This window comes from Podarcis muralis, chromosome 2 (assembly GCF_964188315.1).
Source record: "Podarcis muralis chromosome 2, rPodMur119.hap1.1, whole genome shotgun sequence".
In the NCBI taxonomy this organism is placed as follows: Eukaryota; Metazoa; Chordata; class Lepidosauria; order Squamata; family Lacertidae; genus Podarcis; species Podarcis muralis.
Window position 1 is genome coordinate 124,651,857 of NC_135656.1, and position 16,797 is coordinate 124,668,653.

The 16,797-nt window shown below is 53.4% G+C and overlaps 1 protein-coding gene across 1 annotated transcript in view; it reads right to left on the reverse strand.

Annotated features, from left to right (window-relative positions):
• The window catches only part of LOC144326657 (uncharacterized), a 279,931-nt gene that overhangs the window by 153,484 nt on the left and 109,650 nt on the right, over positions 1–16,797 (reverse strand). The window lies entirely within an intron of this gene.

Sequence of the window (16,797 nt, forward strand, 5' to 3'; positions counted from 1 at the left end):
TACATTTCTCCCTGTTAAAATTCATCTTGTTTGTTTTGGCCCAGTTCTCTAATCTGTCAAGGTCGTTTTGAAGTGTAATCCTGTCCTCTGGGGTGTTAGTCACCCCTCCCAGTTTGGTGTCATCTGCAAATTTGATCAGGATGCCCTTGAGTCCATCATCCAAGTCGTTGATAAAGATGTTGAATAAGACCGGGCCCAAGACAGAACCCTGTGGCACCCCACTAGTCACTCTTCTCCAGGATGAAGAGGAACCATTGATAAGCACCCTTTGGGTTCGGTCAGTCAGCCAGTTACAAATCCACTGAGTGGTAGCATAGTCAAGACCGCATTTTACCAGCTTCTTTACAAGAATATCATGGGGCACCTTGTCAAATGCCTTGCTGAAATCAAGGTAGACTACATCCACTGCGTTCCCTTCATCTACCAGGCTTGTAATTCTGTCAAAAAACGAGATCAGGTTAGTCTGACATGACTTATTTTTCAGAAATCCATGCTGACTATTGGTGATCACAGCATTCCTTTCTAGGTGCTCACAGACTGTTTGCTTAATGATCTGCTCCAGAATCTTCCCTGGTATTGATGTCAGACTGACTGGGCGGTAATTATTTGGGTCCTCTCTTTTCCCCTTTTTGAAAATAGGGACAACATTTGCCCTCCTCCAGTCTGCGGGGACTTCGCCTGTTCTCCAGGAATTCTCAAAGATGACTGCCAGTGGTTCTGAAATCACATCTGCCAGTTCTTTTAATACTCTTGGATGCAGTTCATCTGGCCCTGGAGACTTGAATACATCTAGACTAGCCAAGTATTCTTGTACTATCTCCTTAGTTATTCTGGGTTGTGTTTCCTCTGCTGAATCATTTGCTCCAAATTCTTCAGGTCGGGCATTGTTTTCTTTATCGGAGAAGACTGAGGCAAAGAAAGCATTGAGGAGTTCAGCCCTTTCTGTGTCCCCTGTTTGCATTTCACCATCTTCTCCTCTGAGTGACCCCACGGTTTCTTTGTTCTTCCTTTTGCTACGAACATACCCATAAAAGCCTTTTTTGTTGCTTTTAACCTCTCTAGCAAGCCTGAGTTCATTTTGTGCTTTAGCTTTTCTGACTTTGTGTCTACACGTGCTGGCTATTTGTTTGAATTCCTCTTTGGTGGTTTCCCCCCTTTTCCATTTTTTGTACACATCCTTTTTTAATCTTAACTCAGTTAAAAGTTCTTTAGATAGCCACCCTGGCTTCTTTAGGCACCTTCCATGTTTCCGTCTCATTGGTATTGCCTGAAGTTGTGCTTTTACTATCTCCCTCTTAACAAACTCCCAGCCATCTTGAACTCCCTTTCCTTTTAGTATTACTGTCCATGGGATCTCACCCAGCACTTCCCTAAGCTTTATGAAGTCGGCTTTCTTAAAGTCGAGAAATTGAGTCCTAGTATGCTTGGCTGCTCCTTTCCGCTGTATAGTAAACTTCAGAAGAGCATGATCACTCACGCCTAATGATCCTTCCACTTCTACCCCACTAACCAGGTCATCAACATTGGTTAGGACCAGATCTAAAATGGCTGTTCCTCTTGTTGCTTCTCCCACTTTCTGGACAATGAAGTTGTCTGCAAGGGCAGTGAGGAATCTGTTTGACCTTATGCTCTTGGCTGAGTTTGACATCCAACAAATATCAGGGTAATTGAAGTCCCCCATTACTACTATTTCCCTTCCTTTTGCATGCTTGGCCATCTGTTCCAGGAAGGCATCATCTATGTCCTCCGTTTGGCTTGGGGATCTATAGTAAACTCCCACAATGAGGTCACTGTTATTCTTCTCTCCCTTAATTTTCACCCAAATGCTCTCACTTTGGCTTTGAGGTTCTAAATCTTGGATCTCTTCACAGGTATACACATCCCTGACATATAACGCCACTCCTCCTCCTTTCTTGTCTGGTCTGTTTCTTTGAAATAGATTGTATCCCTCCATTATTACATTCCAATCGTGGGATTTATCCCACCAGGTTTCAGTGATTCCTATTATGTCATATTTAGTTTGCTGTACCAGGAGCTCAAGCTCATCTTGTTTATTTCCCATGCTTTGCGCATTAGTGTACAGACATTGAAGTCCATTAATCATTCCCCCGTGTCTCTTATTTAAGGATTTTTTCCTCCCACCACTAGGTCTGCATGCTCTTTGCTCCATTCGGTCTATGACATTTGGATGATCATCTTCATCAATTGATAGACTCCTACCTTCAGGAGCACTGTCTCCCTCCCCCACATTAGTCAGTTTAAAGCCCTCCTGATGAGGTTTCTGAGATTTTTTGCATAAACATTCCTCCCAACCGTTGTGAGGTGCAGCCCATCGCTTGCCAGAAGTCCATCTTCAAGAAACTGCAGTCCGTGATCTAAGAATCCAAACCGTTCCTGTTTACACCATTTGCGAAGCCAGTTGTTCACTTCCACTATTTTTCCCTCTCTCCCTGGGCCACGTCGTTCAACTGGGAGGACAGATGAGATGACAATTTGTGCATTTAATTGCTTCAATTTCCTGCCCAGAGCCTCGTAATCTCTTTTGATCTTCTGGAGGCTATTGCTTGCAGTGTCATTGGTTCCCACATGAACCAAGAGGAAGGGGTAATTGTCAGTGGGTTTTATGATTCCTTGCAGTCGTTCAGTTACATCTTGGATCTTAGCCCCGGGGAGACAGCACACTTCCCGAGACATCTTGTCAGGCCCACAGATCACTGCTTCTGTTCCCCTCAGTAGGGAATCCCCTATCACCACCACACGCCTCCTCTTAGGTCTGGTCGGGGTTCTTCTGTGAGCTGTCCGTTCCAAGGTCGCCTGGACATTCCCTGAGGACTGCCTTTGCTGCTCGTCTTCATATACCTGATCGACTGTAATGAGGGAGAGATCCTCAAATGGAGTCTGCTCTTCGTCTTCCATGGTAGGGGAAAGGACCTCAAAGCGATTGCGTATTTCTAAACAATCAGAGCGAACCCTGGGCCTCCTACTTCTTTGAGTCACGTTTCTCCATATATCTGGCTCCTGTGTTGGTGAACTAGCCACCTTCTCAGGGGAGTCCCCTGTCTCTTCCTTGGTGGAGACGGTGTGCTCTGTTGCTGATGTTGAATAAGACCGGGCCCAAGACAGAACCCTGTGGCACCCCACTAGTCACTCTTCTCCAGGATTAAGAGGAACCATTGATGAGCACCCTTTGGGTTCGGTCAGTCAGCCAGTTACAAATCCACTGAGTGGTAGCATAGTCAAGACCGCATTTTACCAGCTTCTTTACAAGAATATCATGGGGCACCTTGTCGAATGCCTTGCTGAAATCAAGGTAGGCTACATCCACTGCGTTCCCTTCATCTACCAGGCTTGTAATTCTGTCAAAAAACGAGATCAGGTTAGTCTGACATGACTTATTTTTCAGAAATTATTTTTCAGAAATCCATGCTGACTATTGGTGATCACAGCATTCCTTTCATGCTCCCCAGTGCTGATTTTATGTTTGATATATTTCACACGCCTGTCTGAGTGGAGCGTGAGAAAGGAAGACTGTCTTATCTCTCTTCCGGTGTGAGACTGTGAAACTGCTGTCACTTTTATGTCGTTCTGTTTTGTTCTTAGAGCTGATGAGAACGGATGCCATTATGCATATGTATGTAAATATTATGTAAATGAATAGTAGTTTAGAACGACGATGCTTCTTTCTTTTGCTGAGTTAAGCCAGAAGGCTAGTGTGCATCAATCAAGTTGGTTTATGTCACTGGAGCGCCCTGGAGAAGAAGGGGATGCCTTTTCCAGAGCTATGCTCACCGGAGGACGCTCGGAGATCCGGGGGGGGGGCTGCAGGTAGCCCAGAGCGTTTTCCAACAAAGGCTTCCCTTCACCCACCTTCCAATCCGGTTATGACGATAGTCCTCTCCAGATCGAGACCTTCGTACTCAGTGGCTGATTCAATCAGCAGGTTATCTTGTCTCCTTCTTCCAGAGCATGTCTCCTTTTAAAGTCCAAATTCATATCTATCTTAAAAAACAGAAGAACTGCCGCTCATGGTGACTACGTTGGAGAGTTACCGATAAGTGCAGTGCCATGCACTCAGCGTCCCCTGCCCCGCATCTTAGAAGCAAGTGACAGGTATTGGACGATCTGCGAGTGAGAACTCACCCCCTCGACCCGGGGGGGGGGGGCTTCCAAGGATAGTAACTCTCCAATCCTCCTTAATTATCTGCATGTCCACTATCATGGGATCTGCTGTTTGCCATGGCAGCTACAGACTGGAAGTGCTATTGTTTATATTTTACAAATAAATTGTGTCGCAACACCTCCTCGTTCTTAGCTATGTGAAGAGGGAAGTGTTCGTATAAAACATTATCTGGGGGGGGGGGCAGATCTGTTTAGCGGCATAACCAGGAAGGACTGGCCTCCTAGCTGCAAATCTTGCATGAGGAGGGAATGTGGCAGAGCAGAGAGTGGGCAGTGCCAGAGAGACCTCGATGCAATGGGGAGGTGGCCTAAGTGTGTGTTAAATGCTTCACTGGAAGCTCGTATCACATTATCCCCAAGATAACACACTTAGGGGAGAAACCCTGTGGATGTCTATAGTGTGCAGGTCCCAGACTTAAGGGTCAACTTTCTACAAATCCTCAAGCTGCCTGGAGGCAGGAGCCACCTCTGAGCATTGAGGCAGCCAAGAGGAAGCTTCCTTTGAAGGTCATAGGGGCATGTGGACCTGGCGTGACCAGTTTTCAGGGCTCTTTCCAGGAACGGCTGAACCCATCCTTCACAAGTGAGGCCTGGTGTGCTCTCAAAGGGGTGGGGAAGGGAGGGAGAGGCCCAAAGTCTCTGCCTCCTCCACACCCCCTGGGGTTTAGCCTGTATCTGGACTGCACCACTTCAGCCTGCAAGGAAGACCCTCTTTTCTGGGACACATGGATTCCACCACTTGGGGAAGCAGACCAAGTCAGGGGGGAGGAGATGTCCAGCCAGGACCCTCCTCCCTTGGGAGAAGGAGTGCACTGGGGAGAAGTCCATCCTGCCAGCTGCCTCCCCTCTAGTCTGAGGTGGGACGGATCCTGCCCAGCCATAGAGCCATCACTCGGGAGGATGAGGACCGAGAATTTGGGTGCAACTTGCGCTATTGATGCTCCCCTGAGATTTCCTGTAACAGGAATAGCATCTCCGATGGGGCACATCCTTGCATTACAAAATGAGTAACAGAATGAACTTCAACAGGGACAAATGTCAGGCCTTGCACTTAGGCAGGAAGACCCACCTGCACAAATAGAGGATGGGGGACACCTGGCTGACTAGCAGTACATGTGAGAAGGATCCAGGGGTCTTGGTGGACCACTAGCTTAATCTGAGTCCGCAGGGTGATGCAGCAACAAAGAAAGATTATTCTAGGCTGTAGGGTATGTGACGGAAAATCCGGGTGCGTAATTACTCTGCCACCCAGCTCGTCGGACTAAGTCCGCGGGTCCCTGCGGAGAAGAAAGGAGCTCAGCCGGACGCAGGAGCAAAATACGAAGATCCAAGTTTATTGCGCAACAGGTTCAAGTCGGGATTGAACCCCGAGAATGGGGCGACATAAACTTTTAAAAGTTCCCTCCGTGTCCCAGAATACAGTGCACGAAACGTCATGAATACATTATGGGAAGGTTGGGTTTTGCGAGTTACATCATGAATATATTTCACACGTCACGAATATATTAAAGAAAGGTGGGGTTACATTAATTAACATTTGAGATAAGGGAGGGGGGAACATGCAGAGCGAGAGATATACATAGATAAACATTTATTGAGTACCGGTGGTGGCAAGACAATGGACCAGAGATATGCATCGTCTGCCACCTAATATTGCCCGGAGGAAGGGTTAGGCGAAACGATCTGACAGGATTAAGAAGTTCCTGTGTACGTGACCTGCCGTTTCGGGGATTATGGAAGTAGGGGTAGCATCATGGAGTCCAAAGGGAACTGAGTTGAATGACACCAGGAGCGAAGAAATCGGAGTTACGGTTGATTTTATATCAATTTTCAAAGGTTTCAATGCTCTCCAACCCATTCTGTATTGTCGATCAAAAACAGAAACAGAATGGATACATTGTAACAAGAATGGATACATTATAACAAGATTGTAGCAAGATTTGACAGTTTTACGAGGTCCCTGGTTTCAGATCCATTGTTCTCGCAGTGGGGGGCCGTCAGCAGCTTGTCAGGAGTGAAATGAGGCGTGCAGTAGCTCTCTGAGCTAGCTTCTGCAGGGCGAATGCATGGCTGTGATTGGCTAAAGCGCGGCCATAGGAATAAGCGGGGATACAGGAACACCCGGTCTACTCGTTCTACGTATGGAGCGCAAATAGGCATAGGAAGAGATAGGGGAATATATACATGTATTTGAGCTTATTTCGCTCGTGGAAGAAAGAGAAAAAAAGGGGTCTGGGAAAAGTGTGGTGCTTATGCAACGGTGAGGGGGCTGAGGGTGAGTGTACGGTGGGCACCCTCGAGGTCATTGCCTCGGACGTTCCAAAGGAAAAGGGGGGGAGGAGGCACCCCCCCGGTCCGTATCAGGTAGGACTCGAACCAAGGGCTTCAAGTTGCAAGAAAGGTGATTCTGATGAAACCTTTGCCAGCAAGCAGTGGCGTAGCGTGGGGGGTGCCAGGGGTGCCAGCCGCACCAGGCGCAACATCTGCGGGGGGCGCGAGTCCAGAGGGAAGGGACAAGTTCCTTCCTCCGCTGGGCTCCCTGCCGCCACTGTCAGCCTTGCGCCCTAGCGCGCGCGCGCGCCCCCGCCGCCGCTGCGGCTGCACTCCACTCACTGCTCGCAGGAGGAGCAGCCGCTGCAGCAGCGCTGACGCCGCCACCGACGCCTGGCTGGGCACGGGCAGCCTCTGCACCCCGACGCTGACGCCATCCCCTTCCCCCTTTTTTTCCAGAGCTGGGGGAGGGGGAGGTTTTAAAAGGGGGTTTTGCATTGGCGATCCTGCAGCACTTTGGGCCGCACGACGCGAGCGCGCAACACGGATCAGCCATGACCCCACCCCGTGCATTTCCTGGGGAAAAGTGCTCCGCGTGGGAGACGCGTTTCCCCTTCATTCCCTCTCGTGCAAATCCTCCTTGGGTTCCCTCCCCTGTCTTTCCTCTCCCTACCTCACAAAAGCCTCACCTCGTCGCCTCCTCGCTGCGTTTCCCTCTGCGGAAGAAGGAGCAGGGCGCTTTTGCAACTTTGGATTGCAACTTCCTGCTTCCCTGGGAAACAGAGCCCGGCCGGGTCAGTTGTCCAGCGGAGGGCCAGTTCCCCCCTCCCTCCCTCTCTCTCTCTCTCTCTCTCTCTGCAACCCTTGCGCGCCCCCCTGCGTACTGTTAGGATATTTCCGTTCCACCTTAAAAGGGAGCAGGCTTTGAGAGTCACAGAGTCTGCGCATGTCCTGTTCACAGGATGTTTATGTTCTGATGTTCCTTTCGATTTCAGTTGGCCAGAGACTCAGAACAGAACGGTCATGTTTTCCTTTGTTCTGTTCAACACTAAATAAAGTCTGTAAATTATGCTCTTCTGCGGTGCGAGCTTTTGGCTGTGTTTCTGCTGATAAACAGTGTACACAAGCCTGGAATGTGGCAATCTATTTCTAAGGCTTCGTGTCGCTAACTGCTGGATCTGCCTGTCTCCGGGAGATCGATGGACGTCCGGCAGCCGGCTTGGGGCCATGATGGACAATATCTCCCTGGCAGTTTCCCAACAACAAGGTTTCGGGCCCAGATTCACAGCACCTACAGGAGAGTAAATGCTGCAACAGACTGCGTTTGAGAGGTACGGTGGGAAAAGCGAAAGAAAAGAGGGAGGCTTTTGGCTTTTCTGTTTACCTTGCAAGGAGTCTTTGATCTCCGGCAAGGCTTAATTGGCCTGGGAGCCGAGCCAAAGAGTTCGTGATTAATGAGCTGCCAAGATAAGGAGTCTTTGAAGGCATAAAAGGCTCACGGCTCAAATAAAAAGCTGGAATGGAGTTTTTCCAAGCTTCTGGAGATGCTGAATGCCTTGAGTTACATGGGCAGAATTATGAAACCTGGGCAAAGTGGTGTGAGAGTTTGCTGCGTCAGTTTAGGGTGTGGCATACCGTGAGTGAGGTCCCCCCAGTTCCTCTGACAGAGAGATGGAAAGCCGATGATTCGAAGGCGATAGACGTAATAGTCTTATCCGTATCTCTTGAGGAAATTAAGACGCTGGCTGGCAACACCACTGCACGTGGGATGTGGAATGCTTTGATGAAAGCTCACATGTCAGTCATCCCAGCCCAGAGTTTGACTGCATCGGAGGTCCTGGCTGTTTCCCAGAATGCGAGTGAATGCAGGGATGCTGAGGGCACCGGTTGCAAGCTGCAGGGGGAGCTGACCGTCACGTCATCCCAGGCAGCATTCCAGCCTCCAGAGGGAGCCAAGGAGTCGGCAGCTGAGAGCTCTGATTCTCGTGAGAACCAAGGTCATCGCCTTTGCAGAGGCCGGAAAGGCAAAGGTAAACAGGCGTCTGCAGATGGCCAGAAGCAGAGGGAGGGTGAAGAGCCCGCGCCAGGGAAAAACAAAGCGTTGTTTACTGGCACAGCTTCACCAAAGGCTAAAGGCACGTCTGCTGACCAGAAGCAGGGGGGCAAGCTGCAAAAGCCCACGCCAGTGGAAGACAAGGCTATGTTTGCTGGCACAGCTTCACCAAAGGCTAAAGGCACGTCTGCTGGCCAGGAGCAGCAGGGGGGCAAGCTGCAAAAGCCCACGCCGGTGCAAAACAAGGGTTTGCTTGCTGTAAAGACTGCTCCAACAGCCAAAGGCAGCTTTGTTGTTGATTCAGGCTGTACCCGCCACATCTCGAAGGATCGGCACCTCTTTATCTCCTTCAAGCCTCAGGAAGGTGAGATCCACCTGGCTGATGGAAGGACGTTGCAAATTGCAGGAGAAGGGACTGTGAAACTTGCAAGTTTGCACACAACCATCAGCGGTGTACTTTATGTTCCGGAAGCTGCTAGCAACTTGCTTAGCGTCCCGCAGCTTACTGGGCGTGGTTTTCAGATTTCCTTCAAGAGGAGCGTCTGTATCATCAGTAAAGGCAAAGAGGACTATTTGCATGCAAAGTTTATGGATGGTTTGTTCCATATAACTTATGAGGACACTGCTGTTGTATCTAATGCTGATTCTTGTTGTGTTGCACAAACTAACAAAGTTCTTCATGCAGGTTGCATTCACGATGCGCATCAAAGGTTTTGTCACCTCTCTTGGAAGGCACTGGCCAAGATGCCAGAGGTGGTTGAAGGTTTGAACATCAAACCCTGTAAATTTCACATGAAATGTGTATCTTGTGCAGAGAACAAGGTGAAGGTTGCTCCAAAAGGCAAGGAGTCTAGCAGGCAGGCTTCCAAACCCTACCAGCTAGTGCATGTGGACCTGGTTGGGCCACTTACGCCCTCTTTAGGGGGAGCAAGGTTCTTCATGGTTCTGATTGATTCTTTTTCTAGGTACATTCATGTGTTTTTGCTTGAACAGAAATCGCAAGTGTCAGGGGTTCAGGAGCAGAGGCGAGGGCAAGGGAGGAAACAGAGAGCGAGGGGGAGGAGTCCGAAGAAAGGATGAGTGATGACGACGACCCGAGATCTCCGAGTCTTTCCAGTGAATCAGAAGATTCACAGAAAGGAGCGCCAGTGGCTGTGCTGGTCCCAGGGGGAATAAGGTACTATTACCGTAGGCCAAGATCAGTTCAGAGTCTCTAGCAGGGTAGATGATCACTAGATGAGACGCGAGGTCCGAGACAGGGAGCCGGGCGGGGTAACAGGAACGATGGTAGGGCAGAAGCAGGAAGCCAGGCGAGGAACAGGAACACTGGTAGGGCAGAAGCAGGAATCCAGGCGAGGAACAGGAACACCGGAGAGTCAGAAACAGGAAGCCGGGCGAGGAATAGGCACACTGGGAGTGCCGAACAAGGACTGGGTAAAACAGGTACTCCACAACGACGTTGCTCCCGCAACCTGGGACCGGGCTGCCTGACCTTTATCTTCTTCTAAGGCCGGGGGCGGTCCCGGCCCCCAGAAGCCCCGCCTCTCTTGGCCTTAAGGCGAGCACTCCTCCTGGGAGACACCAGTTCCCTTCGCCTCTCTGCCCTAAGCCTCTGCAGATCAGGAGAGGCCGAAGGGTTACTGGGCCCCGGGGGAGGCTCACCTGTAGCCACTGAGTCTTCCAGCACCTCTGGGGCCTGAATGATTTCACCTGGTGCCTGCTCTTGAGTTTCCTCAGCATCTAGGCCTTGCCCCAGTTCAGCCGGCCCTGGAGGCGGGGACTCCTGTGCCGGCTGGGATTCCTCCGGATCGCTCTCAGACTCGGAATCCCAGGCCATCACACCATCCCCCCTCCCAGGCCCCCCCCTCACTTGAGGGTCCGGACCCGGCTTGCTGGGGTACTCCGCATGAAACTCTTGGATGCAGGCAGGCGCATGGACGTTGACCGCTGGTTCCCAGGAACGGTCCTCTGGCCCATACCCCTTCCAGTCAATGAGATACTGCAGCCTTCCCCTGCGGTATCGGGAGTCCAGAATGCGTTCCACCTCGTACTCAGGCTCTCCCTGCACCAAAACTGGCTGCGGTCGGGGACGGTCCGGGTGGAACTCGTCGGGTGGGGCCACCGGACTCAGAAGGGACCTGTGGAATACCGGGTGAACCTTCAGGTTTGCTGGCAACCGGAGACGGAATGCCACAGGCGAGACCTGGTTCACAATCGGGAACGGGCCAGTGAACCGGGCGTCCAGCTTCCGCGAAGGTCGAGAAGGGTGGAGGTGGCGAGTGGAAAGCCATACCAGGTCACCGACGTGAAGTTCCGGCCCCACCTGGCGGTGGCGGTCAGCCTGGACCTTGTACGCCTCCTTGGCCTGGCGCAGCTGCTCTATCAACAGCTGTTGCTGGGACTGGAGCTCCTGAAGCCACTCCGTCACCGCAGGGACCGCAGATGCCGGCAGCACATCCGGAAACAACCGTGGATGAAAGCCATAACTGGCCTGGAACGGGGTCTGCTGGGTGGACGCATTCACCGCGTTGTTATAAGCGAACTCCGCCAATGCTAGGTGGTCGACCCAGTCGTCCTGCTGGTAGCTGCAGTAACACCGGAGGTACTGTTCCAGCACCGCGTTCGCCCGTTCCGTCTGGCCATCAGTCTGTGGGTGGTAAGCAGATGAGAGACAGACCTCTGTTCCGAGGGCCTGGTGCAAAGCACGCCAAAACCGGGACGTGAACTGAACGCCGCGGTCGGACACTACACGCTCAGGTAGGCCATGCAGGCGGAAGACATGCTGAAGGTACAGCTGCGCGGTTTCCTTAGCTGAGGGTACGGATGGGCAGGGGGCACAGTGCACCATCTTCGTGAAGTGGTCGGAGAAAACTAGAAGGCAGGTGCAGCCACGAGACGGGGGTAACTCCACTACAAAGTCCAGAGAAACTGTGTGCCAAGGACGTGGTGGAACCGGCAACGGCTGTAGAAGGCCGGGGGGTCGCCCGGTAGGCCCCTTGGCCCGCCTGCAGACGTCACAACCAGCGACGTAGCGAGCCACGTCAGCCTTCAAACGGGGCCACCAAAACTCACGGCTTACCAGATGGGTGGTCCGATACCGCCCAAAGTGCCCCGCCGCTGGAGCATCATGGGTCATCTGGAGAACCTCAGCCCGCAGCGGCCCTGGTGGGATGTACAGGCGCCCGTGGTGCAGCAGAAGGCCCTGATGCGAGACCAGCCCTGGATACTGAGGGCATGATCCTTCAGCCAGTTCCCGGAGTCGTTCCTGGGCCCAAGCGTCGACCCGCTGCTGTTCCCGCACCCGAGCCTGCAGTGGCTCAACCTCCTGGGTGGCCAGGAATGCAGCTGGTGGTAGGATCGTGGTGGGTGCTGCTTGCTGAACCGTGTCTGCGTTGTCTTCAGGTTTCCGGGACAGGGCATCCGCCTTCTGGTTTTGGGAGCTAGGGATGTAGCGGATCCGGAACTGGAACCGGGAGAAGAACAACGCCCACCGGATCTGCCTTTGGTTCAGCTTGCGGGTGGTCTGGAGGTATTCCAGGTTCCGGTGGTCGGTTCTTACCTCCACCGGGTGTCTTGCTCCTTCCAGATGGTGGCGCCAAACCTCAAAGGCCACCTTGATGGCCAGTAGTTCCCGCTCCCACACGGTATAGTTACGCTCCGCTGGAAGGAGCTGGCGGGAATAGAAGGCGCAGGGTAAGAGTGGCGCTTCCGGTCCGTGCTGCTGAGACAAGACGGCACCGAGAGCCATACTGGAGGCGTCAGTCTCTACCACAAAGGGTCGAGAAGGATCCGGATGTTGCAAGATTGGCGCTCTCTGGAAACAGGCCTTCAACCCTTGAAATGCCTCCTCCGCCTCCTTGTCCCAGGAAAATGGCGTCTTGGGGCGCAGTAGCCGGGTCAACGGGGTGGTGCGGTGAGCATAATCCGCAATGAAGGTCCGGTAATAGTTGGCGAACCCCAGGAAACGCTGTAGGTCCTTGCGGTTCCGAGGTGCCGCCCATTCTCGAACCGCTGCCACCTTCCCCGGATCCATCTGCACCCCACCTGGTGAGAGTCGGTGACCCAGGAAGTCCACTGACCGCTGATGAAACTCACACTTGCTGAGCTTTGCATACAGACGATGCTCGCGCAAGCACTGCAGCACGGTCCGGACATGGCCCTCGTGGCACGCAGGGTCACGGGAGTAAACCAGAATGTCATCCAAGTACACCACCACGTACTTGTCTAGCAAGTCCTGGAACACGTGGTTGATGTACCGTTGGAACACAGCAGGCGCGTTGCACAAACCAAAGGGCATAACCAGGTATTCGAACTGTCCGTACCGGGTCCCGAATGCTGTCTTCCACTCATCCCCGGCGCGGATCCGAATCAAATTGTAGGCTCCCCGGAGGTCTAACTTGGTGAACACCTGCGCCCCTTGCACCCGCTCCAGTAACTCCGAAATAAGGGGCAAGGGGTACCGGTCCGGGATGGTAATTTTGTTCAGGGCCCGGTAATCATGGCAAAGGCGGAGCTCCCCACATTTCTTTTTAACAAAGAGCACTGGCGCAGCAGTGGGCGAGGTAGAAGGTCTAATGAACCCACGCTCCAGGTTCTTGCGCAAGAAGTCCTGCAAAGCCTCGCGCTCTGGCTCTGTTAACGAGTATAAGCGACTCACCGGTAGAGGCGCTCCGGGCTGGAGGTCTATGCCGCAGTCAAAGGACCGATGCGGCGGCAGCTGGTCTGCCCCCCGTTCCTCGAACACGTCGTGATAGTCCCGGTACTCAGCGGGGAGCGTTGCAGCAGCCTCCTCAGTGGGCGCAGCTGCTAGCATCTCAGTCTCAGCAGGAGAACTGGGGTCTGGGAAGTGTACAGTCCGTTTGACCCAGTCAATCTGCACATTGTGAGCCTCCAGCCAGTCCATCCCAAGCACCAGGGGGAACCGGGGCATGGAGGCAATATCCAGAGTTCGCATCTCACGGTGCTGCTGGAGGCACAGGACCAGGGGCTGGGTCTCCTGAGTGACGGCACCCGAACGCAGGGGCCGCCCGTCGATTGCCTCCACCTGTACCGGTTCTGGCTTGTTCCGAAGTGGCACCCGATGCTGGGCAGCAAAAGCAGCGTCCATATAAGAGCGGGTTGCCCCTGAATCCACCAGAGCATGGGTAAGAATCCATGGCCCTCCTGGAGGGTATAGATGTACTGGAACCATAAGGTGTTGTAATTCAATTGGTGCGGCCCCATTCTGTGCTGTTTGGGACCCCAGGTAGCCAGGGCCATCAGCTACTGGGGTTTGGCGGTTTCCCTGCGGCTGGCGTTTCTCAGGACAGGACCGTGCATAGTGTCCACTTCCGCCACAATAGAGACATAGGTTCCCCTCCCGACGCCGCGACTTCTCTGCGGGGGAGAGGCGTGGCCGCACTGCCCCAAGCTGCATAGGTTCCTCCAATGACTCAGCTGGGCCTGTGGGGCTGCTGGTAGACACTGGGGCCGAGAACTGGAGGTGCCGGCGGCCCCGAGCCTGACGCCGGTCCTCTAGCCGATCGTCTATCTGTAGACTCCGTTGAATAAGGGTGTCTAGCGTGGTGGGGCGTTCCATTGTGGCCAGCTGGTCCAGTATCTCATCTGAAAGCCCCTCGAGATACTGGTCCCGAAGAGCAGAGTCGTTCCAGGTCAAGTCCTGTGCCAGCAGCCGGAATTCTGTGGTGTATGCGGCCACCGTGGACTTGCCCTGTCTCAACCGCCGAATCGCCCGGTTGGCTTGACTCCCCTTCTGAGAGTTGCGGCCTCCAACAGATTGCAAAACCCCCCGTAGTCTGCCAGCAAGGGGGAGTCTTGCCTGAGCAGCGGCAACGCCCACTTGGCCGCCTGGTCCTTTAACAAACTAATCAAAAAATGCACCTTGGTGCGGTCGTCAGGGAAGTTCCGGGCGCGCCCCTGAATATACAGCTTGGCCTGGGCAAGGAACATGGGAAAGCTGGCCGGGGCCCCATCAAATTTCTCAGACAAGGCCACTGGGTACTTGCCAGAAGCCGGGGCGTCGGCCCCAGGAGCCGGTAGGGCGTCCAAACGCTGCTGTAGTGCCGTAACCGCGTTACTGAGCTGCTGCACGGTGTGCGTCAAGGCCTGGTTCTCCTGGGCTATTGCCAACAGTCTAGCCGCTTGGTCGGCCATGGCCTCTGACTCTTCCCGAACGCACCCCAACAAAGAGGGAGTGCGGGTGTGGCGGGAGCAAACTGTGCTGGTCCCAGGGGGAATAAGGTACTATTACAGTAGGCCATGATCAGTTCAGAGTCTCTAGCAGGGTAGATGATCACTAGATGAGACGCGAGGTCCGAGACAGGGAGCCGGGCGGGGTAACAGGAACGATGGTAGGGCAGAAGCAGGAAGCCAGGCGAGGAACAGGAACACTGGTAGGGCAGAAGCAGGAATCCAGGCGAGGAACAGGAACACCGGAGAGTCAGAAACAGGAAGCCGGGCGAGGAATAGGCACACTGGGAGTGCCGAACAAGGACTGGGTAAAACAGGTACTCCACAACGACGTTGCTCCCGCAACCTGGGACCGGGCTGCCTGACCTTTATCTTCTTCTAAGGCCGGGGGCGGTCCCGGCCCCCAGAAGCCCCGCCTCTCTTGGCCTTAAGGCGAGCACTCCTCCTGGGAGACACCAGTTCCCTTCGCCTCTCTGCCCTAAGCCTCTGCAGATCAGGAGAGGCCGAAGGGTTACTGGGCCCCGGGGGAGGCTCACCTGTAGCCACTGAGTCTTCCAGCACCTCTGGGGCCTGAATGATTTCACCTGGTGCCTGCTCTTGAGTTTCCTCAGCATCTAGGCCTTGCCCCAGTTCAGCCGGCCCTGGAGGCGGGGACTCCTGTGCCGGCTGGGATTCCTCCGGATCGCTCTCAGACTCGGAATCCCAGGCCATCACAGTGGCCAGAGCAAAGGGGGAGCCTAGGGGGACACCCCAGGAGGAAGGGACCAGCGGGGGTTCAGAGGGCAGCAGTTGGAAATCGGGGCCAGCGTCCCCAGCAGAGCGCAGTGGAGAGGAAGGGCGTCAGGGATCGAGCCCTGGCAGCTCGCAGCAGGGAGGAGGGCATGAGTCAGGAGTGACCACACCTCCATCGGGGAGCGAAGAAACGGTCAAGCGGAAAGTGGAAGGTTGGGCGCGCGCGCCAAGTTCAAATGCACAGGAAGGCGGCGCAGTAAGCAGTCCGGAAAGGGAGCCAGGTCCTAAAGCCCGACGCAAGGAGACAGGAGGGTCCGGGGGGTCAGCGTCAGAGGAGTCCAGGAAGGAAGAGACCCCGGGGGGCAGAGGGACCCAGAGAAGAACAGTCAGGCGGAAAAGGTGGAGTAAGGCTAGGGTATTAAGTTGGTGTACAGGAGGCGGGGACTCAGACGGAGCTACGCCGGTCTAGCTTATAAGACGTAGGGCTGCACTCGGCAGCTTGGAAATGGAAACTGTAACTCAATAAAGACTTTTATTAAGTGAACGCTGGCTAGCGTGATCCTCTGGGAGCTAGGATCTGGGAGCAGCTCTGACAGCAAGCGTTTCCGAAGTTTAAGGCATTCTGTGCTTGGTTGGAGAATGTGCATGGCAAACGTATTGCCTGTCTGTTTTCCGATCGAGGTGGGGAATTCACTTCTCAGCAGTTTGAAGCTTTCCTGACTGAGAAGGGAATCCAGCATGACATGTCAACCCCCAGATCGCCATGGATGAATGGGCTTGCGGAGAGAGCAAATCAAACATTGCTGCAAGGAATCAAAACCTTGTTGCATGATGCCAATCTCCCTGATAAGTTTTGGGGGGAAGCTTTGGGGAATTTGGTTTACAGTTTTAATCGCAGATTGTCATCACCCATTGGTTGTACCCCCTATGAGAAGATGTTTGGCAAGAAACCCAACACCAAACACATGAAAATTTTTGGTTCTGACATGTGGGTACACTCCCCACAAACCAACAAGCTTGGGAAGCGTGGGGCACATGGTTTGTTCATGGGGTACGAAAAAGGTGCATACAGGGTATGGATGACTAACTCTAAGTCCATTAAGTTCACAAGGAGTGTTGAGTACAATCCTAAGTGGAGGGAAAATGTGGGAATTTTCCAGAGTTACCCAGAGGAGGATGAAGGTGATGTCAAGCAAGCAGCTAAAGCTGAGGAAGCTGCTGAGGATGATGATGATGAGGATGATGATGATGATCAGAGTTCGGATTCCAGTTCAGTGGGCGGTGCTGCTGCTAGTGTCAGTGACAGTGATGACACAGCAGACTACCAGAGCGCAAAGGCCTCAGTCAGACCATCTGATGCGTCTGTCAATGAA